We start from the raw sequence: 23,826 nt of genomic DNA, 5'->3' as shown, positions 1-23,826 counted from the left end.
AGCCCGGCGCGATCCGATCCGAGACCGCAACACACAATTTAAACGACTCCTACCGACACTGCGAGTTAAGCGCGTTATATAGCTCTGCGGCAATAAATTTGAAAAATCCCGACGCTTTTCGACGATTTTACAACCATTGTGAATCTCTCACTTCCCTCCCACCCTCTCCCGCATGCCCCATCCTACTTTTCTATCTCCGTCCACACACACACACGTACGCACACTCCAGAAGCTCCCACCCACATACCAGCGCTCCTCCTCTGGTCTCTCTCCTTTCTTTTATTCCCGGTGCGCGCCACTTATTTCATTCACCTATTCGCATTGCTCGTGATCCCATCAGTCCTCTCTCCACCTCCGTCCTCTCTCCGCGCATTGCCATTGTGCCATCGATCTTTGACGAACCGCGATTGAGCCCACTCTGACAGGTTAACAGCCTCGCAGAGTGCTCCTCTTTCCCTCCCTCTCTCTCTCTCTCCTTATGTATCTCCCCTCATCCGCCCGATTCCTCCTACTCACTCCCTCCCCGCCGTCCACTCACCCCGCGCACACTAAATTCCTTCCCCGTTCCCAGCCCGAAAGGGTTATATGCCCCGGCCCTTGGATTCCACCCTAACTCCCCTCCACCAGCCACCGAAACCCCACCATCATACTCCCCCCAACATCCTCCCTCCCCCTCCTCTAATACCAATGCACACGCAAACTGCACGGACCCCTACGCGGCAAAGTGCATAGCCGTTTTCTCGCTCTATATGGGTGTTATGTGTGAGAGAGCGGGGTTGGGTATGGTGGGGGATGAATCGGGAGGTTGAGTTGGAGAATTGTTTAAGGGAGGGTGTGTGCGTGGGGGAGGGGAGGAGGAAGCGGTTGTGTTTGCTGTTTGGACGAGAGGGGGTAACAGGAGCTCTGGGGAAGCAAAGCGAGGGGGGAGGGGAGAGTTGCAGGGAAATGGAGGGGGCGTTTTAAAGGCGGGAGGTTGAGCCCGAGGAGAGTGGCATGGGATCACGAGTGACGTTGGAGTTAGGACGCAATTGCTCGGGTAATAACCGGGGATGATGAAAACGCCCGGTTTATTGGCGGTGTCGGGTTTTGTCGGAGTCTAGCGGGGCAGGGAGGGAGGCAGGGAGGAGAGAGTGAGGAACGGGGATGAAGTTGGGGAAGGTGGGAGAATGGGAGGGAACAGGGGATGTTTTTTGGACTGCGGTGGTGCAGGCCGTCTCCCTCCATCCTCCTCTCCACCCCACCCCTCTGTTTCCCTCTACCAACTCGCGCTGTGTGTATGTGCTTTGTGTGATTTCGTGCGGCGAGCCTCGTGATGTATGAGCGTACGTTTGATGGGTTGGGCGGTCGGAGTGGAACAGGAATGGGCCAAACGGGGGTAGGAAAACGGAGAGAGAGAGAGGAAGGAGATTATTGAGGAATAAGGCACATAGAGAGTTAGTTATGGATAGGAGGGACGAAAGAGGCGTCCAGAGAAGTAGTTATGGGAGAGATCAGAAGCGGGAAAGTTTCCAGAAATGATTTGGGGACCTGTGAGGGTGATGTGTGATGAATATTTCCGTGTCGTTTTTTTTCTTGTCCAAATTTCGTAAATAATATATATATATATATATATATATATATATATATATTTATTTATTTATTTATTTATCTTTTTTGTATGCAACTACGTGAAAGAGAAAGCGGACGAGAGACAACACCCAAGGCCTTCCCCTCATTCAGTCGGGCCTCCCTCCACAGCATTCCGATTGCTCGCTTTTTTGTGTTATTCCTCGCGACGCAGTTATTCTGATGGATTTATGATTTGTCGTAAAATCAGACTGTTCTCCCGATGGTTTGATTGAAAAATCGGCATTTTGTTTGAGAGGAGTGGTTTTTTCGAGTGCATTCCTATTTTTTGTCGTTTTTTAACGGTGCTGTGAAGCATTTGAACCGAGAGAGGGTAGTGCGCGTGAAAGAGGGGTAGGGGAAGTGGCAGAGAGACAGGGGTGTTTGATGGAGTGATTAGCTCCGATGATGATCCCGTGCTTTTATTTATCGATCACGATGGATGGCGGGGCAGTAGCGGTGGTGGCGATTCTTCCCGCTTTCCGCGTTTTTTTCTCGCGCACTCTTTGATCGGTGATGATCGGTCGGCTGCGATAATGATGCTTTTCGACCATGTCGAGTGGGCGAATGAATCGCGTTCCGGTCGTCGGTCTGTTGTGTGGTAATCTGAATGGAAAAAAATCATGCGTCCAAATGCCTTTTATTGCTTTAAATGATTCCCAGACGAAATGGACGAATGCGTGTACCGCTCAACAATCGGTGTTTGGTAGGTGAGGACGTTTCTTTGTTTTTTTGCCTGATTGAATTTCAAACTCTCCGGGAAACCTATTATTCCTCTTTTATATTAGATTAAACATCAAGGTAATAACCCATCTTGAACGAATCTTGCACAAGTTTTCAGGGTAATTTAGCTTTTTGAAGGGAGTGGCATTTACAAGCATCATTCCAGTCATATAGTTTAAAAATAATTACCTATTACTATTAAAAAGTATGTATAGAATATATGTAAGAGTATTATATTTAATTGTAAATATAAATAATCTGTTCGGCCAGAAAAACAGATAGCTAATTACATTTCAAATTTTTGAAGCAGCCTTTTTAAGAAGCGAGCTATCAAGTTGAAATTATTATCTATACTTAACTTATCATCACCTAAGACTATCAAATAAACAAATGGGCGTAGTTCAGAGAGAGAATGAAGTATGTACTCTTTTAATGAACATGAAGTACTTCGTTTTGAGGAAAACGTATAAAATTGAACAAATCGACTCTTCATTTCAGCCAGCACGCATTAACCATATGCAGCTTGCTCCAGCTCTAACTAATTGCCAACATTTTTTAACAGAGACGAGATAATTTCCGAAAAAAGTTTACCATTCACATAAAATTTTCAACTGAATTTCCTAAAACCTATTTAGTCATGAATCATCGATTGCATCTGTTTCAAAACGCTTTCTAGAGAAACCGATAATGTTCGCCGCCACTATAAATACATAACTACATCCATGGAAAATGAACAGAATCATTTTCACTCGAATTTTCTGTGTAGTTTGTGCTAAGTCTTAAATTAAAATCATTAAATTTTTCTTATAGTTACTGTGACAGTAATTGAGCGATCGTGGGCAATTATATGAGATTGGTTTTTTCATAATAAGCCGTCAACAGTTTCCAATGTGATTCCATTCGATTTCTTACTTGTATGAGTTCAAGATGGCTTACCAAATTATTCACAGTGTAGAATTTCTAAATATTGCATAGCGTGAATTATTAGTAGGAAATGAGTAATCAATCGGCAACCTTTGGAATGTCTGCCAGCCACAAACACCAGTCTAATCAAGGGATCCGCATCAATACGTTACTTGATCATCACGCCGAAGGTTTTCTAGTTTCCTGCGCGGGTCTTTGTTCATCGACTCCGGCAGCGAAACTCTCTCTCCCCACACTCCTGTGGAAACGCTCACTCCATCAGCGCTCTCGAATGGAGCCTCTAAATTGAAACGGGACAACCGTCGATTGCTTGGAGCCGTTTTCGCGACCAAACTGTCGACAATTAGACCTTTGGGGACGGCAAACTACTGCCTCGGTGACAAACTCCGTCGTAAAAAAATTCCTGAAGCCGGAGCGATCCCGGCCGAAGGAGGGATAGTGCGGAAGCGAAACACGGGAAGAGAGAGAGAGAAATAGAGAAAGGGAGAGAATGTGTGTGTTTGTGAGTAGTTCCACGAGTGGCATTACTAAAACCCGTCGAAATGTTTGGACCTTGTTAAAGAGGGCAATGGTCTGAAAGGGTTTGTAGGTGCGGGAGTGAGTGAGTGCGCGAGAGAGAGAGGGATAGGGAGGAAGCGAAGATGAGGTAACAGGAGAGTGGGGAGGGGTTTGGGTTGGATGGGAGTGAAATAAGGAGGGAGGTAGGGTGAAACGGGCAAATGGACCCGGGAGCGGTCGGTCACTACTGTAGGAAATTGGGTTGCAGATTCCGAAACGGTTATTGCTCCATCGATGCATTGAGCTCGGTGCGTTCTAACGACGAAGGTAGGAGAGAGAGAGAATGGAGGGGGGTGATAATTCAGTATATGCACTCTCAGGTCCATGCGAAGGTGGGCGTGTGGGGAGTGGAATAGAGGGAGGGAGCATTAGGATAGTCGGCCGGAGCGGACGTTGAAGGGGGGGAGGGTGGGTGTGGGTTTGGGAATGGTGTCCCGCGAGCACTTGAATTCGAATGGTTCAGGACCCGAGGATCGAGTGTCCGAGGGAGACGGACGCGGTGAGGGGGACAGAGTAAGGGATTGCAGGGGACAGGGCCGTCGGTGGAGTTTGAAGCGGTGGAGGTGGAAGGGATCGGTGGGACAGCTCGGGGGTGAGTGAGGGGGGAAGGAGGATTGTAGGAGTTGTAGTTTAGGAGGAGGGAGTAAGGGGCCGTCGATTAAGTTCTCCATTTCTCGCCATCCCCCCTTCGTCCCATCTGCCCTTATTCATTCTCACCCCCTCCCCCCTTCCCCGGCTTGCATTGCTCATTGCGATATTCCAATTCCCTGGTCTCCACCCTACCTTTCATTTCCCTTTTGCCAACCCTTCATCCTACAGCCCCCAGCACACACACCACCACGCATCCGTTCTCTAAAGCCCCTACCACCCCTGCCCCACCACCCTCCGGCAGCGCACAACTACTCCTACTATTCCGCCCGGCGGCGGCGTTGGTGATGACCGCGCCGCAACGCGCTCCGGGGGCAATTCCGAAGCGTGTATCACTCAACCGCACAACACTCGTACGTACACCCGTACTAGCGCGTGCCTTTACACGCGTTAGGACACTCTTCCCTCCCTCCCTCCCTCTTCTTTCCTTCCCACCCACCCCCTCCCGTCCCTCCCTCACTCCCCTCCCCCTTCCTTCATCTCTCTCTCCCTCCCTCCAACCCTTTTTGCCCGTAGGACGTGCACGTATCGTTACACCGTGCTTGGGGTTTGAGGACGTGTGTTTGAAAGAGGGGGAGGGGTTCAGTAGGTGGGGAAAGGGGGGGGGCGAGTCGCATGTGCTCTCTGGATGTATGAAGAGGGAGTGGTGTGAGGGGGGAGTGTGAGGCATGTAGGAGGGACGCGACGGGTAGGGGGAGAGGAGGAGGCAGAGGGGAAGTGTTGTACTCGTCGCAGTCACTGTGACACATGCCCATCTCTTCCGTTCTACACCCTAACCACCCTCCCCCTTTACTCCCCTCACACACAAATACAGAAGTGTGCTTTTCTGGCCTCCTCCTGCCCCCTCCCACCTTTGTCTCCCACATTCACTCCACCATGCTCATTCACTGCCGAACTCCGGTGATCCCGCACCGCTTTACTGCTTTCCTCTGTTTAAGCTGCAGGGAGGGAGGGCGCTGATGGGACGGGCTGCGGTGGCCCGCGCCCTTCGCATCCTCAACCCCCTCCCCTGGTGGCCAGCGAGGCCAAATGGCTTTGGAGCAATTACAACGCGTTGGGACTATTGCCGACGCTGCGGCGTATCGCTATCTTCTCTCTTGAGCGTCTTTCGCCCGACAGTCTCTCCTTTTCCTCATTTCCTCATCCTGGTTCTGTAATTCCCGCAAATGTTTGGATTCTTCGATATATTGTCGGTACTCATGCCATATCCAATATCAGGTGAGCCCTATTACTTCCCTATAGTAGATTATAGAGCTACTGCTAAGGTATTTAAATATTTAGAGGGAACGCTTCGCAGTGTCCCGGATAGCAATTGCCAATAAAATGATGACATCTGGACCAATAATCATGCTCCTTGATAATACTACTGATGATGAAAAAGTGACCGCGGAAGTACAAGTATTCTTCAGTAATACTCTTATTTATGTGTCAGATGGAGAGTCTGAAATGCTAGCGAACGATCCTTATTCTTTTAATGAAAAGAGAGTAAATAAAATTGAAATAATTAGATAGTTCGCTGATAAATTATTTATTCATAGCTTTTGGGTGTAGAATGGACTAATAGATTGAACTAATGCATTGGAAAATGATATGAAAATGAACATTACTCTGGTTTTGGATTGGAAATATCCTTTATAAGAACCAACTCACGTTACTATTGTGATATCTTATACAATTTAATAAATTATCCTTAGGCAAAATTTCATCTGGTGAAAAGTCAATAAAATCAACACTATGATTTAAATAAATTGGTTAACTGAAGAAAGAAAATTAGGAATGAGGCTTTCAGGAATTTAAAAACAGTTGTAAAAGGAGGAAATTCGTAATACAGACATTTATAGTAAAAATAGACGGTCAGGAGTCATGGTGAACCCTTACTTGGACCCATTTCACAACAAAGGTTTTAAAAGAACGTAAAAAGTCCATATAACTGGGTGAATCATACTTAGATATAACCAAATGTGAGAGATGATGGAAAAAGCAACGTGAGCGGATAAAAAATGAAAATACGGATTGAAAAAGAGAGGAAGGGACAAGAAATGAAGATAAAATGACGTTGTTTATCGAATTTTTTTTTGCTTTGGGCCCTGGAAAACATTTTAATGGAGGGCTCTGAGTCATTTTGTCCGCGGGGAAATATCTGCTGGCCTAATTGTGTAATGGACGGCGTATTATTTTTGTGCAAAACGGCAATTTCCATCATACTATGCGTACTTGAGGCCACGATAGTTGACACATTAAGTAAATTATTTGGTTATTTCCATGGAGAGGCATACGATACCCTTTACACATTATTTAGCCATGCAATCAGATGGATGTGACTAGTGTTAATGCGAGTAGATAAGCCACTCTTAATAAGGGTTCATTTGTAATGACTTCAAATCGTTATGAAAATAAACTGAAAATGTTTTTCGTACGTTTTCGTATGGAGATAATATTTCGTTCCTCCATCTGCTATTTATATTCACTTGGTGTTCTTGACTAAACTAATGTCTCATCCATGATTCATGACGTTATTAAGAAATTATTTGTTAATATGTTTAGCGTCAAATAACGACAGGTGTACCTTTCTTTATGACCCCAGTTATTTCAGTGTATTAATACAGTTATGACTAGCGAAAATGTGAAAAGGGACAATTCAGAAATCCTACCCATATTTTAAATTAGTGAGTAAAATGTAATATATTTGAAGCATTCAATATAGTTTTGCAACTTTTGTGTCGGCTTATGTCGCTTTTGGTTCCTGTTTATGTTAAGCTGTCTACGTGTATAATAGGATAAAGCTCTAAATTATTCGTTTTTTAAATATATATTGTTTCCTTATACATTTTTTATCTGGAAAACATGGTCATATTATTATGTCCTTAACATTTTTATTGACATCGTTCACTTTAAACTACTCTTTCTGACTTTTATAGCATGCAAACTGTGAGAGAATTGATAATATCCTCTTTACGATAAATGGGAACAGCCTCACTTTTGTTCATTGTTTATTCATATTTGAATTGAGAAACTTTATATTATATATAATGTTGTAGAATTATCTTCAACAGTTAATTTCATTCGTTGGGTCAATTTGTTTGATGTTAATGTGGTATGTAAGTGTCAATCCTGTGCATTATTAATTTGTGTTGATTATTTTGTTGAACGTACGTGGTACAAAATCACACGTCTGATGTTCACGGCTTCGCACTGCCCCTGTTCGTTCATTCGTAGACATCATTGGGCATATCCGAGCCGATTGTTTGGATTTTTGTTCATATTATTAGCTTAATCTTGCCAATGTTGTGAACTTGTCTGCTATAGGTTATTTCTTGTTGTCTATTTGGCATTTAAAACTCTAAGAATAAAATGAGCTTCTCTAGACCCATTTGTTTCTCTCGCTATGGAATAAAAATGCTTCCTTTATTTATAATATGCAGTTGAAGATGGATGTGACATACCTCTTGATCTTCAAGTTAAAAGAATATAATGATCAGTTGTGCTATGCCGCGGAAGATTTTTCACTTTCATTAAATTTAAATTATTAAAGTTAAATTTTCTTCCTAAGTGTGGTAGTTGCCTAAGGTCTAAGGTAAGTTATCAATGGAGCAGGCGACCAGTGTCAATGCTAATTTTCTATTTTATGAAATAAGCGTAATGAAATTCAAATTCGTCGGCGTGGTTGCCCATTGGGTAGTGTGGTCGGATGCTCACAGGTTACCTTACCGCTAAAGTAAAATTTGGACATATACTTCAATTCTAGCAGTGCAATTTTTTCTGGTTCCTTGTACTTCCTGGGGAACCACATGGAAAGAAACTGAATCACTCAATTTCTAAACATACGTGCTTATAAATTTCACACAACCATATTTTGAGTTTGAGAAGACTCTCACTCTCACCGATCAGATTCAATGCATTGATTATTACGTATGATGATATTAGAAAAAATATTATCTACATGATTGAGGCCCAGTTAATGTTTAAAAAATCTAATAGGTAATGCTAACATTATCTGGGGATATGCAAAACAAATTATGCATGTATGTGTGCACATATTGATTTTGGATATATTTAATTGGTCTAACTCTGGCTGTTTTAATATTTTAATTCCACAGTTCGCCATAATTTCATGGTACCAACTTCCGGAAAGTATAGTTGGTGTAACACCTGGTTCCACGATTTCAGACTAAAACGCTTCCCTGGGCAGATATGTATGATGTAGTTACCGGAGTGTTGGTTGTTGCCTAGTTGTGGTTTTATGGCAAATTAATCAGAATTACGACAACCAGCTAGGTATTCAAGCAGTGCCAAATTGTAGGCTTAGGCAATGGCAAAATGTTAGCAATTGACGGAAAAATTAAAACGCCATCACTGTCCCATTGAGAGTATTTCCATTGATATTGCAATTAGATTCATAGGTAAGCCGATATAATGATAATATTAGCATGAATGTTAATTTTATTGAATTTTTCTATATTGCATTCAAAATTTAGAGACGATTATATATCATTCAGGCGTAACCAAGGAAACATCAGTTCATTTGATGGTATTCTTGATCCAAAATTTGACCCTGAAAAATATATATACGTAGCTGTGTGTCTTGAAAGTTCAGGATTAGCATACTTTTCTAAATTTTGGGTAGCCTTCCACGCATTATGCCGACGTACGAATGAACGTCATAATTAAGAAATGTAAACTGATCAAAGAGAAAACTCTTTATTGAAATGAGGATCATATGAAACTATCTATTACAAATTTTGTGTCCAACAACTTCTGCAATAGAAGCATTATATACACTTTCTTTTGACTTCCCATTGCTATATATTTAACAGAATTATCAAGATTTTCAAATAATTTTTATAATTCGTCATCAGTGTTGATGAAGGCAACTTTGAGATTCCGTCTTTCGGTAACTGCACTTATAAACTCCAATTCTGCCGAAAGAATGGTAAATGGAGCAGGTTAAACAATCCAAAAAGTTATTCTTTCATTAGAATCCGGAATAGCATTTTTTTATATTCATTAGCTGTCTCTGGAAACTGCTTTCAGTAGATAGTCTTTAAATATAATTCCTTTGGGTGAACTGCCGTAACTTTTTAAGTGGAATATTTTAATGACTGCCAATGATGCCCTCGTGTCCCCAGGAACTTTTTTTGGAAAGATTTCCGACCTGTAATTTCTGTCGCTCTCCCACCCTCCCTCTCCGTCTCTCTCTTTAAGGCGTAAAACTCCGAACGAATCTCTCGTGGAGGCTTGGGCCAGTTTGAGTAGGAGGTTTAACAAAGAAATGAAATGTCAACAAGGGTCCTTGAGAACTTGCTCGAAAGAAATTAGCTGCAGCGTTATTCGCGCCCCGTGGCGTGCATGCATAATCAGAAACCTTATGGATATCTGGCTTGAGTTGGGAAGAGGGGGCGTGGGAGGAGGGTGGAGTGGAAATAATGGCCTAAAGGAGAGGGAGTTCTTTGTATTGTTCCTCGGGGGAGTCAAGGGAGTCTTTGGCCGGAGTAGGGAGAAGGGGACGAACCGCACCTCCTATGCCACCCTCCATCCTCCCGCTCCTCGTTAATCCGCAGCTACTACACTTGCAGAACACGATTCGCATGAAGAAATGAAACACGACTTCTTCATTCCAATTAACGACAGGGGACAAGTGTCACAGTCCACTTCTTCCCTATGCGTCCCCTTCCCTCGTTCCTTGGTGTTATTCAACCCTCCTTGCTCATTCCCCTCCACCCTCGCTAATTACGCAACCCTTCCAAGGTCTTTCTCATTTCGAGGCAATAATTATTTTCATCTTGTATTTCGAGACTTATGTTAAAGGACGAGAAGCATCCCAGGGAAAAAGTGGCGATCCAGAGGTGAATACTAAGCGGCAGATTTCAAGGAAAAAGTGGTTTATGTGTAAGGTCAGAAGAAAAGTCGGCAAGAGATATTTATCACGTGATTAATTATGTGGATATCGGATAATATAAAACTTCATCATCGTTATGAAATCGGTATAAAATATACTCCTTAAAATATGTCAATAATATAATATATCAAGGTAATACGTAAAAATAAATTCATGTTTTCTCGTTTAGTTGAAATATATTTTCCAATCCATCAAGAATTTAGCTGATTTGTTCGATGTCCTTCGCTCTGTTTCCGTAGGGGTACTCATCATATTTTTTTAATATTACATTTTTTAATCGCAATTGAAAGTTTAATGTTGTCAAGTTCCATGGGATAAGTGAAGATATGTAAGGATATGAATATAAATACCATGTTGTAGAGGGTATTAAAAACTTGATGGTGCTCTAAGGATTGGCATATTTTGGGATGGAAAAGTATAAACTAAAGTAAGGAAGGCTCTTTATACCTTGAAAGAAAAACTTTCGTTAAAAATCAAGTTGATATGTAAATCATTTCAGCGGTCTGTTTAATCTAAAAACGTTTCGGTGGTGTATTTCATGGATAGGGAAGTGTTATATAAATAATCATATTAAGATCGGAATCTTATTCATGATGATATGCATTACTTTACTGAGTTTTTACTTCTTTCTTACAAAAAGATGGTAGCAATTTTATACATTGAATTTTGGCATTAGCTTTTTTTCAATGATTGTTAGAGGGGTAATTGCGAAATACTATGAAATTTAACATTGTGTTATAATACTAAATTCAAACCTTTAGGGCAAAAGGTTCTTGGGATTAGTATGAAAAGACTAAAATATTTATTTGCGCGTAAATATTTATGGTTTTTTACGTCTATCGGAAAACACACATAATCATTTTTATAACACTTACTTTTCCATGAATAAAGAGTCATGGGTCATAAGTAAGCTTTTTATGGTAGATTATTTCTGTATCAATACCAAAGTTACTGAATCTTTTCAATCATTTTGAGTTCTTTTTAATATTTGACCAAAAATACTTATTTGGTAACATTCCGAGGTTTATATTTACTCTTTGTGATGTGGCTTAAATTTAAAGGCTATTAAAATTTCTTTATTATCAAAGTCTAAATTTATATTCAAATTAAGCGTTTAGCGGTGCAATTTCGTGACTTCGCTGTGTCGTCAGGCCTTTAGCTTAATCTGCGCCTTGAGCTTAATTTTGATTAATTTTCATCGAAACCGAAAAATTTTCCTATCAAACAAAAATGCAGTTAAAATATCATCAGATGTTCCCAGCGATATCCTTTCTACCCTGTAAAGCTGTTGGCGCGAATAATTGGTATAAAATTTCACCTTTTTAAACGGAAATATTAATTTAGCGGAATTCATGGGTGAGCTCATCCAATAATAATTTCGGAAAAAATTCTTTTTATTCTCATAAACTCAGCACTCACTGTCGTGAAATAGTAGATCGAGCTTTTCCACGCAAAAATTTTCCGCATTTCCGAGAGATTGAATGCTTATGGTGTCCCGTATATTTTTTACCCTCTTTTATCCATTCGGAACGTCGAATCCTCGGCCTGCTAATGACATTCTCCAATGCTTCGGGAGACAGTGCGACACAGGACGAAAAATGGGGGTGATGCAGAGGGTCTGGAGAGAGGGGCAAGTAAATGTGCGGGCTAGGGAAAGAGAGAGAGAGAGAGAGAAAGAGGACAATGGAAGAGGGAGAGATCCGAAAGGTATAATTGTGTATTTTTTCAAATGAAGACGATAATCCAAAAGAGCCGGAACACAAAAGGCGCTGGAATTGCAGGTCAGAACCAGAGGAAAATGGCGGGGGGGTTTGAGGGAAATACGAGTTTGATACATTTTATAGCGGGGAGAGAGAGAGAGGAAAAAAAACTCGAGGGTGGAAAGTGTTGCAAAAAAATAATAACTCGCAATATCTCTGTAGCTCAAATGAGTGCTCGTCCTCCCCCCAACTTACCCTGCTCCTGCTCTCGCTCCCTTAGCGCCGATACAGAGAATGCGGGAATCGGGACGACAGGAAAAAAAGCGCACACGCAAACACACACACACACACACATATGCACTCACACACGAGAGAGGAATAAAGTATATTCAACTGCCGGCAAAATATTTCCTCTCTTCCCTTCTCCGGAACTAAAGTCCAATAAATACAAATGGGTAGCGCCATTGCTTCCACATACCTCCCGTTCCGTAACTATCTGCCTTCCTCTCTTTTTTTTTTGGATTTTCGTCTTCCACCCTCGCCAGCTTAATTTCTGCAGTTTATCTTCTCCCTCGGAGTATTCCTTAATGGGAAAACGGTATTAATAAAAATCTCTGTGCATCAACTGCGAGTCATAGCATGTGAAAGCTTTACAATTTGAACATGTAAAGAGGCGATGCAACCCGCAACTTAAGTGGAGAATAAATAATTTCCTTCGCCGCCAAGTAGATATTACAGGAATAAGTTTCAAAAGTGCAGATTATTATCAAATTTATCCTACATCTTATCTCCTCTATTTTGCATGCCTTGTGGGTGCCGTTTTTTCTCTTCGTAGTATTGAACTACCACTGAAATATAATGAATAATATTCATTTATTTAATTCTAGTTGAAGCTCTTCATATAGTGCTTTACTAATTAGAAATTTTTCTATTTAATGATTTAAAAAATTAATTTGTACACGTTACTAATAGTATTCATGTAGAAATTACTCTTTGATCGAATGTCAGAACTTCGCATAGAGTCTAGGAGATTATGAAAAGCAAAGAAGGCAATAAACTTACACGGAAGTAATTTTTCTAAATGTTTTTATACTAATTCAGAAAATGGATTAAATGCTCCCTTGGAAATAATCTCTGGGTGTAATTAAACTATATGTATCAACACTAATGTTTAAGTGTAAATATCTTTCAAGGTGAAAGATATTTATGGGATTATGAGGATTTCATAATGAGGATATTGCCCACAATTACAGATCAATGCACTTTTAAGTTTATGTTTTAATAATTTTATTTCCCGCAAAATAGTTTTTGTCGTCTCATTTTTCCGGTGGTTACGTTTTGGGAATTATAAAAATGTCCGACATGTTAATTTGGTAGTTTTTTAAAGATCGCAAAACTGATGAAATTCATTTTATTTAATGTCTTGTATTATATATCAACCAATGGAGTTGATCAAAGTAAAAGTTTATCACTGTTAACACCATTTATCAATCACGCAGATAATAATGCTTACTGATTTATAATAATGATTCCTAATGTTCTGTGATATTTATAGAGACACGCTCTCATTTCAGTTAGGATTCGTTAATTTGTTTCAAGAAATATGTAATAATTTGCTTTTCATATCAGCTGTACCTCATTTTCAATTGAGGCTGACAAAAATGGAATTCACGTTTCACTTATCATGTCTGAATTTATATGGATATATAAATAATTAACTGTATATATATATATATATATATGTATGTATGTGGGTATATATATGTATATGTTTGTGTGTATATATATGTATATATATAGTTATTCGTCCATACAAATATGCATACACATATATAGAGTATCCAGAAAGCCATTCACACCCGTCATTTCATTTCCTCCTCATTCGTTTTCTCCCATCCTCTAGTCATTTCCTCGTCAAAACCTACTCCCTTACATCCCCTCCCTTCTTCGTTTTCCTCCACCCTTCACCTCATGACTGCCTGCCCTTCCGCCAAGGGAGACTGCCGTACGGGTAAATTTGAAACAGGAACACGCCATTAGTCGTCGCTTCTGTTCGGAGGTATATATTTATTTTTATATTTGCGTGCGTGTGCAAGAATGTATGTGTGTATATAAATCGCCAGAAAGGTACGATGAATGTGGAGTGGTGGGAGGCATAATGGTTTGGAGGTGATATAGTCTGTTTCAGCTCGACTCCCTCCCACCCCCAACAATCTTCATATCCTTCTTTCCCGGCCTGTTCATCCTCATCGTCATATCTCTGTGCATTTTTCTAACTATATGGAAAAACTCATCCTCTTCTCGTTAGCAAAACTCGCGGGATCGCAGGAAAAATAAAAAAAAGGGAGGGTTCCAACAGCTCCAACTCATTTAACGACGGATGTGTGTTCGCCCCCTCCATTCTGCGTTAGCGCTTTTTGAAAATCGTCGAATTCCGAGGTGGGAAAAAAGCCTTTCTCTTATCCGTAAGTTGATCGCTTGGTGTTTAAAATATGTCCTCTTCAATTTCTCTCGTACCTATTTTTTTCTCGTATTCATAAGGTTTTGAGGAGATTGATCAACGTCATGGCAAAGCTTCGGTTTATCAAGGAAAAATTTCTCTATAAGTTGTTTATCCAGTGAGCGGTGGATTTGGAAAAGAACCTAAAAAACGATATAGTTCTTACATGGTATTGATTTGTGTATGAAAAATGTATTTGCGAAAAAAATTTTAAGGGTTACTTTGGCATGTTTTTTAATTAATCAATATTTATAAATTATTTCCAGGTGGTTCTGAAAAATATCTGCTAAATCACTTAATCATCATCAGATTCAAATCAATTCAAACTATTCCAAATTTATGTTGTACCAAGATATGAAGGTTTCTTTCCCTAGATTGACTATCTCGCTGGTGAAATTGGGATAGGATTGGTACCAATCGAAGTTCTCTTGAACTGACCCAAGAGATCAACTCAATCAAAGAGTCCTCCATTATCCGCTTATACGTACATATGAATGCGTGATGTTCTGCATAGACAAATGAACTCCGGAAGTCCTTGCAAAGTAGATTTTAATTTAAATTTTTGTAGTGAGCAATTGTGCCTGACATTTTAATGTATAATTCTGCATTTTTTGTTTGCTATGCTTTGAGGCTATATATCCCCAATGCCACTTGTTACCAAGAGCCCTCTAAAGCTGTGTATTTTTCGGATTTTCTTCTGTTGCCTCTAAGAAGACGAATCTGTATTAAAACTCTTTAATAGTTATACATTTCATAGTTCCGAATGACTACAGTAGCAATTGTAAACAGAAAAACATTCTGAAAGACGTACGTTTGAAGGGAGTGAATTAAGTCCAATTTATTACAGTAATTAGAGTGGATTTATCATTGAAATATTCTAGTATCTTTATAAAAAAATTTATCTAGCTAATCATTTCAAATTTTTCGTTTGGTATAACATCTACGTAAGGGACAACCATGCGATATGTGCCATGGATGTTAAATATCAAGACATGAAGAAGGTTCCTGGAGAAGGTGTAATAACGAATAATAGAAGCGTCTAAGCAATGATAAGTTAAAATAGTTAGAATGTGTAACATGATTATATAAATATTTAGAAAAATATTAAAAACTATTTCATGCATCATGAAAACTCCGTTAGTCACCAGCAAAACAGTGTGTTGACCCTTCCACAAATTTAATTTGTAACCGGGCATGGTGCTGGGAAAACATGCTTGAAATAGTTTCTCCGAAGTACTTAGACAAATCAATCAATCCTCAGCCAATCCCCGGTTGGATTGTATATTAAATATTAACCTGCACTTAAAGTTATATTACATTTTTAATTGGAGAGTGTGAATCATGTAGTTTTGTCAAAGTCCCATCCGTGGAAAATGTTAATGCCAACTTAACGATCCATAGCAAAACATATTGTCAAAAAACAGTTTTCTCTAGTTTTCCAATTCGTCTTTTCGTGTGAGCATAATTACACTTGAAAATGTCTATCTATGAGCAACTCTTGTTGTATTAAAAGTATAACGAACGAAAATTTATTAATAATTGTCATTCCCTGTATTTTATGAGCTTTCTATATCCTATAAAGATTGCTCAAAGCTTTGCAAATGGTTCATATCAACGTGATATGTATGCTGAAATGTATGCCCCGTTATCACTCAATTGGTAATTACGAGGAATGCAGGGGGCGTTTTTGCCCCTTTTGTGCTGGAGGCCTCACGAGGACCCCTCAACTATTCTCCCTGAGTCTTGATGACTCGGGTTTTCTTTAAGCTGTTTCAAACGGAACTAGTAGCCCTAACCTGTCACTCTAAAAAAGAATCAGTTCATAGATATCTTTTAGTGGAGTAGAGAAAGAGATTAGTCGGTTGGCTTTCTTTAGCGCCGACCCTTAAGGGCTTTCCGAAAAAAAACTCCTCGCGAGATAAGTGTCACACGGAGGCGCCGCGTCTGGGCATTTAAGGATGCTTTTTTTTGGTCATCTTGTGTTCCTTCAGCACCATTGACATTGGTCGGGACGGATTCTTATCTGAAAGGAAAGGAAGGGTGTGGAGGAGGGTGGGGAGGGGTAGAGAGGGATTCCTTGATGTGTGCGTGGGGAGGTGGGAGGGTGGACAGGTTGTGTCTGTCGTCCAATCCCTTGTTACACCTTCCAAAAACGGGCCCATGTCACAAAATAGCTTAAGGGGAAAGGGAAGGAGGTGGGTCTAGGGTGGGGGAGGACGTTTCTCTGTCTACCCTTCCAGAGAAGATCCTGTTTTTTGTTCCATTTTCTCTTCTTTCTCTTTTATCTCAGAAATCTTCCTCTCTTTCTTTGCGGCCGGTATGCGACTACAGCACTAGTTTTCGGTGGAACCTCCGTCTCAATAAGTTCATTTTCATGAAAAGGCATGGTGGAAGTTTCAGAGTTAAAAAAATTAAGATTCTTTATACTGGTCGCTTGAGTGGGAATGTAATTAATTTGGCCAAAAATCATTTCTTTGGAAGAAAATTTTGAGTCAATTTGTTAGTCATCCCAAATGGAGATATTATTGTCTTTTATTTTTACCTAGCAATATTGAAAATATGTGCCCAATAGATATGCTGAAAGCTACCTTGATTTTCTCCTGGACGACATTTAATACCTAATCCTGTGATTGTGATGGAGAGACCTGGGGCTTTGATTTCACTTTTGTTTCCATTATTGGTGATAACTCATTCCTTTATTTGGTGCTCAATATTATATTCTCAAAATAAAGACTGGCTTGATGCCCTAAGAAGATATTTAAATTAACATGGATGATATTCCAGAGACTTCCTAACATAATATCTTTCAACTTTTCCAAGAACAATTTTCCCTGGGAACAGGCTGATTTAGAATCTAGCATGGTGGTCTTACGTCTAGAGTTTTAGGCTGTTTGTGGTGAAAATCCAGAGTTCAAATCAGATCGTATCTGTAAACACCCTCATATTAAACCTGGCTTTTTGATTTAATAGTTACTAAGCCTTTCTAGAAAATCAAAAGCGGCACACTGCGGCGCAGTTAACCTGCCATCTTTGCCTAAAATTTCATTCCTTTTAGCATTTCGAATGAGGGGAGGTTGTAAAAAATCTCTAGTTATGTCGATAATGATAACCTTCGGACGTTCATTTTGGACTAAAAGCTGAAAGTTGTTAAAATAAAAAAGTCCCTAATATGTCTCGTACTGTCAGAAAGTAAATCGTTTAGCTCAATTTGTTCTTTTTACTCAGATCCACTACCAAACATTTTTTTATATTCCTGTTGCAAAGGGAAACATTGATGAATGGACGCGGAGTTGAAACAAAGTTCAAGATACAAAGATAATGTAATGCATTGCTTCTGTGTTTGTTTGTGTGATATCTTTTTATTACATCACGTATCTTTTAATAATATATCATGCTTGGGTAAAAACCTACTTCATTTTTTTTCTCTGCCAGGAAAATTTTGTCAATCGAAAAGATCATAAATATCAAGTATGAGCCAAGTTTTCATTGAATATCGGTGATAATTCTACGATAGCTATTTATACACCAGATGGCATTTTTATAATGGGATGTATATCCAAGTTTATATTTTATTTATCCATGCATGACAACAAAATGATAAAATTCCACTTAAATACTTTTCTGCAATGATTTTCTCGCCACTCTGCTGTTTTGGAGGACGAAAATCTCTAATTTTGAGAATTTTCTTCATGTCAGCAACAACTATAACGATCAGTGGAAAATTTTGTAAAATAAAAGGGGATGAAAAAAACAATGAGGCAAAGATATAGAATTGATGACAGACGACTAAGGGAAGTGCAAGAGTAAGCTGAAACGGGAACGGCGGAACGAGAGATTCATTCAAGTGTTAAATGAGAATCGGTTCATTTTCTTAAGGATGGGTACTATGTAATGCGTCGAAGGGGTGATTAAGGTTGAAGAGGAAGGCGAATCGAGGCGGGGTTGTGAGGTTAGTTGGAGGGGCGAGAGGGAGTGGGGAGGGAAGAGAGGAGGGGAACGGATCATGGCGGTAGTGCCGGCTAAAGGGCAGTGAGGTCAAATGAGGTGGTGTGGGACGGTCTCATCGCCTGGCGTCACCTTGGCGAGTCCCTCCCTCCCTGAAGCTCACCGTCCCACCCACCATTTCCCTCTCCCGTTTCTTCTCTCCTCCTCCAGTCTTTTCCAGAGGAAAAGCCATTTCTTTCTCTTTCTCTCCTCCCTCCTTTCCCCTACCACCCTCGTTTGGACAAACCCTGACTCCCGCCCTTCTTGCGTCACTACCGCAGAGGCGGGACAGAAATATAGAGAGATGTCGGAGGGTTGAGGTGGTCGGAGCGAAAGAGGAATGGCAAGGGGCACTAAGGGATTGGTTTGGGTAAAAGCAATGAAACGGAAAGATAAGGATTTAAGTAGATTTTAATGAAGAAAGTTTAGCATATCTTCTATTATTGAAAGATTCATGCCGCAGGTGAACATTGTTTGTTCTTTAGTTTGGGGGGAAGAGTTAGATTTTATGTACGAATTGCGTAGTTTCAGGCGTGAAATGGTGGTTTTCGAAGATAATAATTACCAAATGGTAAAATTTTATACTTGATAATATTTATTACACATTGTGTAATAAATATTATCTAACAGATAATTGTTACAATTCGGTTATTATCAGATTTTAGATTTTATTTAATACTGTAATATACGTTATCATTTCATGTGATTCTGTGAGTAAAGCATGAAAGGAAAATGATGAAATGGGAGTGAAAATGATTCATCTTTAGCACAGGGAAGAACTGTGCTTGCCCTCATTCTTGATTAAAGATTTAAAATTGTCATTTTTAGTGATTTTACATGGTTCATATTATTTATAGTAAGCTTTTCAGATAACGTATGCATTTACCTAAACCTGAAATATGCATGAAACCAGACAAGCATGGTCTGGATTAAAAAAATTATCATCATCATCATTACCCGCCGACATATTTTAAAATTCCATAGTGTTGACTGAATTAACCTTAGTTTCCAAATTTTATTTGGATAGACAGGAAAATTTTAAAGTAATCGAGCCGACATTTTCGGTGTCATATGTCAGTTCCAAATGGTGTGACTACATCATGGTGATGAATACTATTTAAGTCAATGACATTTTATGGTCTAATTTAGTAAAACAGGTAAACTCATTATTTTCATACTTAAAGATAAAATTAATGCCCGAGGATTCCCTTAGAGTTTCTTTTATCCTCTCATCGTTGTTACAAATCAGGGGGAAGAGTTAGACCTTCATATTTTGAAGAGAAATGCAGAAAAAAAGTACTCGAATAGATACTATAAAGAAATGCTGCTAGATCATCTTTGTTGTAAAGCTTATTAGATTGGCACCTTCTATTAAGCATTTGAGAAATTAGTGATTTTTGAAGCATGATATGGAAGTGAAGAATAAAGAATTATAAGAATTTTCGGGTGAAATGGAAACCCGAATAAGTATTATTGAAAATATTTGTTGGGTGAGGACGCTATGATTCATGACGGAAACCACCCGGGCTGAGTTCGTAAGAGAGGAAGGAAGGACAGCCAGTGTGTTGAATCAAATAGCATTGACTGAGTATGCGATTTGAAACAGATGGCGGGGCCTAAGAACATATAGAGAAAGGAGGGAGGAGTTGGTGTTGAGGAGTCTCCAAGAGGTGGGAGGTGGAGGGTGGTCCAGAAAGGCGACTGAGGAGCCGACGTCACTTCCAGTTCAGTGATCCCCTCCCTCCGGTCACTGGGGCTTGTAATTAACGTCCTAGTCGCGTAAGGGCTGTACTTGATGAGCGGAAGGTTTTACTCTCCTCTCACATATCTCGTCCCGGCGATCCGTCCAATTGTCCCCGTTTCTTATTTCTTTTTCATCTATAAAGATATTTTTCCCTTCCCATTTGCCAAACCTTCGACCCCATCCCACCGGACCACTTCCCACCCTTCCACGCTCATCTTTTTTACGTCTCCTTATTCTTTTTTACTTTCCTCCCCCGCATCCCTTCCTCATCCCCCTCGTGGATATTCTTCGTTCCGTTTCCTTCCCCATTTCTTCTCTCTTTCCTTCTCCGTCCCTTCTTCGATCTTGTCCAAGGCGCTTTTGATTCCGCCAAACATGTCGGCAGGAGCCCTTGCGTGCTCGGTCTTTTTCGTCAAGAGAGGGTATCCACTTACATCACTATGGGATTTTTTTTGGAACTCGTCCAACCCAGCTAGCTAGCGGGAGGAAAAATTTTATCGCTCTTTATTATGTAAAACATGTTCGCGAGGAAATGTTTTTTGTAGCTTGTGTATGTGGTGAAGATAACATGTGAGTTTTTATCCTTCATGTAGGGGATGGTAGCTAAAGGTTGAGAGAGAGAGAGAGAGGAGAGATGCATGTTTTCATCCGAACGGAGGGGGGTGTGGTGGGGGCGGTGGGTGGGTGGAGGGCGATCTGGAGGGGCGGAAGGCGGAGAGAGAGTCTCGAGTCGTGCCTCAAAAAGGCCCGGGTTAGCGATTGGACGCAACCAACTACCCATCGATTTGTGTGCGTGATTTTTTTATTCCGTGAGAGAATGAATATTCTCCGCATCCTTGCTTAAAAAATTTGAGTCAGACTCAATCCGTTTGGCACTGCATCTCTTATTGACTACGCGAGGAAATATATCCATTGAAATACGATTGGGATTTCAAGGAGGGTAAAGTGGAGTGAACATGTGCCTTCAGAAATGAGTAATTCACTGTTGACAATGTAGGAGTACATATGAATTGATGATAAGCATTTGACTTTCAAATAATTGGAGATATATAATCTTATCCCGCCACAAGTTTTGTCATACTCTCTATCTAAGGTCATACGCTAGATATGGGCAGAAGATAACCATCATCATTATAGTATTTTTATTCCATGGTTATTGGGCATGGTCTCTTTTTCCATTCGCATTCCTTAAGTTAAAAATGTCAATTGCCCCATGGTCGCGCCCAACTGAAAATTTAGTTTCTAACAATTCAATTGACTCCAAAAAAACACCAAGGGCCCATTAAATTGAGTACATAACTTAGTTTATACATTGAGTCAGACCCGTGGTGACTGATTTTATCTTCTCCTTATTAACGATAATTAATACAATGTGAAGTATCTCTAAAAAATTTAAATAATTCTGATAATAAGGTATTGCCAGGACTACTTTTCCTTCGGTCTTTTTAGCCTCCTAATCACTGGTAAAATACCTGATTGGAAAACCTTGAGGTTTTCGTGCTAACATTTTTGCTTGATTAATTGCAAGTTTTAACTAGGATGATGAAAATGTATGTTGTATGTATGTATTTATGTATATGTATATATATAATATATACATATGTATGTATATATATATAAATATATATGTATATATATATATATATATATATATATATATATATATATATATATATATATATATATATATATATATATATATATATATATATATGTATGTGTGTGTGTTTGTGTGTGTGTGCTCATACGTATGCAGGTGCAGCGTCGATTTTAAATATTGAATCATATTTTCGATAACGAGCAAAGAGAGGAAAAAATAAATAAATATTTGTTAAAATATCCAATATTACTGAAAAAGCGTTTCAGTTTTTTTATTCTACTAAAGCTTTAAAACATTATCCATGATGACTATTGAAATTTAAAGATGGAATATATCTGGAACTTCTAATATTTAACAGTTAGGATTTGCCAGGTGAATTTGACCAAATGTCCAGTCAATTAAAAGGAATAGTAATATCCACAAAAGGGCCTGAAAAGCTTTCCTTACGGTGTGTCAAAACGGTAAGCTTCAAAACCAAATAGTAATTGTGTTTTGCAGGTTATTACTAGGTTCATTGAATCGTTTTGAGTGAATAAATGTAAATTGTAAAATTTGCGTTAATTTAAGTTATTTGCACTTTATCGTTCTGACTCGTTGGACTCCTATTAATAGGCTTGTGATGCACGTTTTACAAGCAATGGGGCAAGCATTTGCCTTTCCAATAGAACGAGGGAGAAAGCCTAATAAAACAACTTCCCCAAGGTATATCCTCGACCCGACTCATCTCTCAGGTCTTTGTCTTGTTGTTTAAACGGCATCAGTTCCAATTGAGGTTTTCAATCACTTCCATAGCCACCCTCATTTGACCTGGGTGAATCGTGAGAACGCGGTCGACGAGGCAGTTCGGTCTTCGCTCCTCCATTCATCACTCGCCCTCTGGAGGAAAAAGTGGAATCCTTTTCTCTGGTTCTGGTCACTTGACCGTCAACCTTTTGCATTCTTTCTCCCCCATCCAAATAAGCAAACCTTTCTTTCTCTCTCTCTCTTTCTCTGGAGTCTTCCCACGGAGGGGCACGATATAGTGCGAGGAAGGCGGGATGAGGAGAGCCATGAGAAAAGTACTCGTTAAGGGGGAGAGGTCAAGAAGCGAGGGGCGGAGAGGAGGAACAGATGGAAGGTGGGGGGCCCTAGTGGAGTGGTCTGCGCCGAGGGGGTGTTTCGCTGAGATTGCCGCCATCGCGGGTCCTCTGGGAGATTTGTGGCGATCCGGATGCCTGCCTACCCCTCAGCATCACGGTCCGAACCAAGAGCACTGCGATCCATCCGTTGCTACCATTACCACCCCCACCCCCGCTTTCCTGAATCTCGAGGCAGACCACTGGAAGAAGAGACTAACACACATCCCCCTCCCTTGCACCGACCAGCCATCCCACCCATCCCCTATCCTCTCTGCAACTCACCCCTTTCCCCTTTGACTGACTGTCGGCACCAGCTCAAGGAGAGCAGCAGGGACGCCGCAGCGGCGGCGGGCGCTCGCTTGGGTCTTCGGAATTTCCCGCTGGAGAATCCCTTTTGTTTCTCCCCGGCTGGCAATCAGATAGTCGTGCGCACTGAGTGAGGTTTGCGGTAGAAGGTGATGTGCTCATCGGTGGGTGGGACGGGATGGTGTGGGTCTCGGGTGTCTGCTAAAGGAGTGGTCAGGGGCGGGAGATTCCAGGTCTAGTTTGAGCTCGTGGATAAAAGCACCAGCGTGCGTGTGATGTGAATGGAGGAGGAAGTGTACGCTTCGAAGAATTTAAAACGCCTCTTCTTTCATCGAATGATTTATACTTTCTTGAAGAGCCGAGGTATTCGTAAAATTCCGCGGTACTTATTAAAGGAGGGAGAAAGAGAAAGAATTCATTCCAGAAAACTTGATTACTTTGACTAGGAATAAAGTTCAATAGACATTTTCGAAACTCTTAATAGCAAAACCATAATTAAATAGTAGCCAGGCGTAGAAAT

Source organism: Hetaerina americana, unplaced genomic scaffold (assembly GCF_022747635.1).
Source record: "Hetaerina americana unplaced genomic scaffold, ioHetAmer1.1.p SCAF_3, whole genome shotgun sequence".
Lineage (NCBI taxonomy): Eukaryota > Metazoa > Arthropoda > Insecta > Odonata > Calopterygidae > Hetaerina > Hetaerina americana.
The sequence above is the reverse complement of the archived record's forward strand: the minus strand, read 5'-3'. Positions refer to the sequence as shown.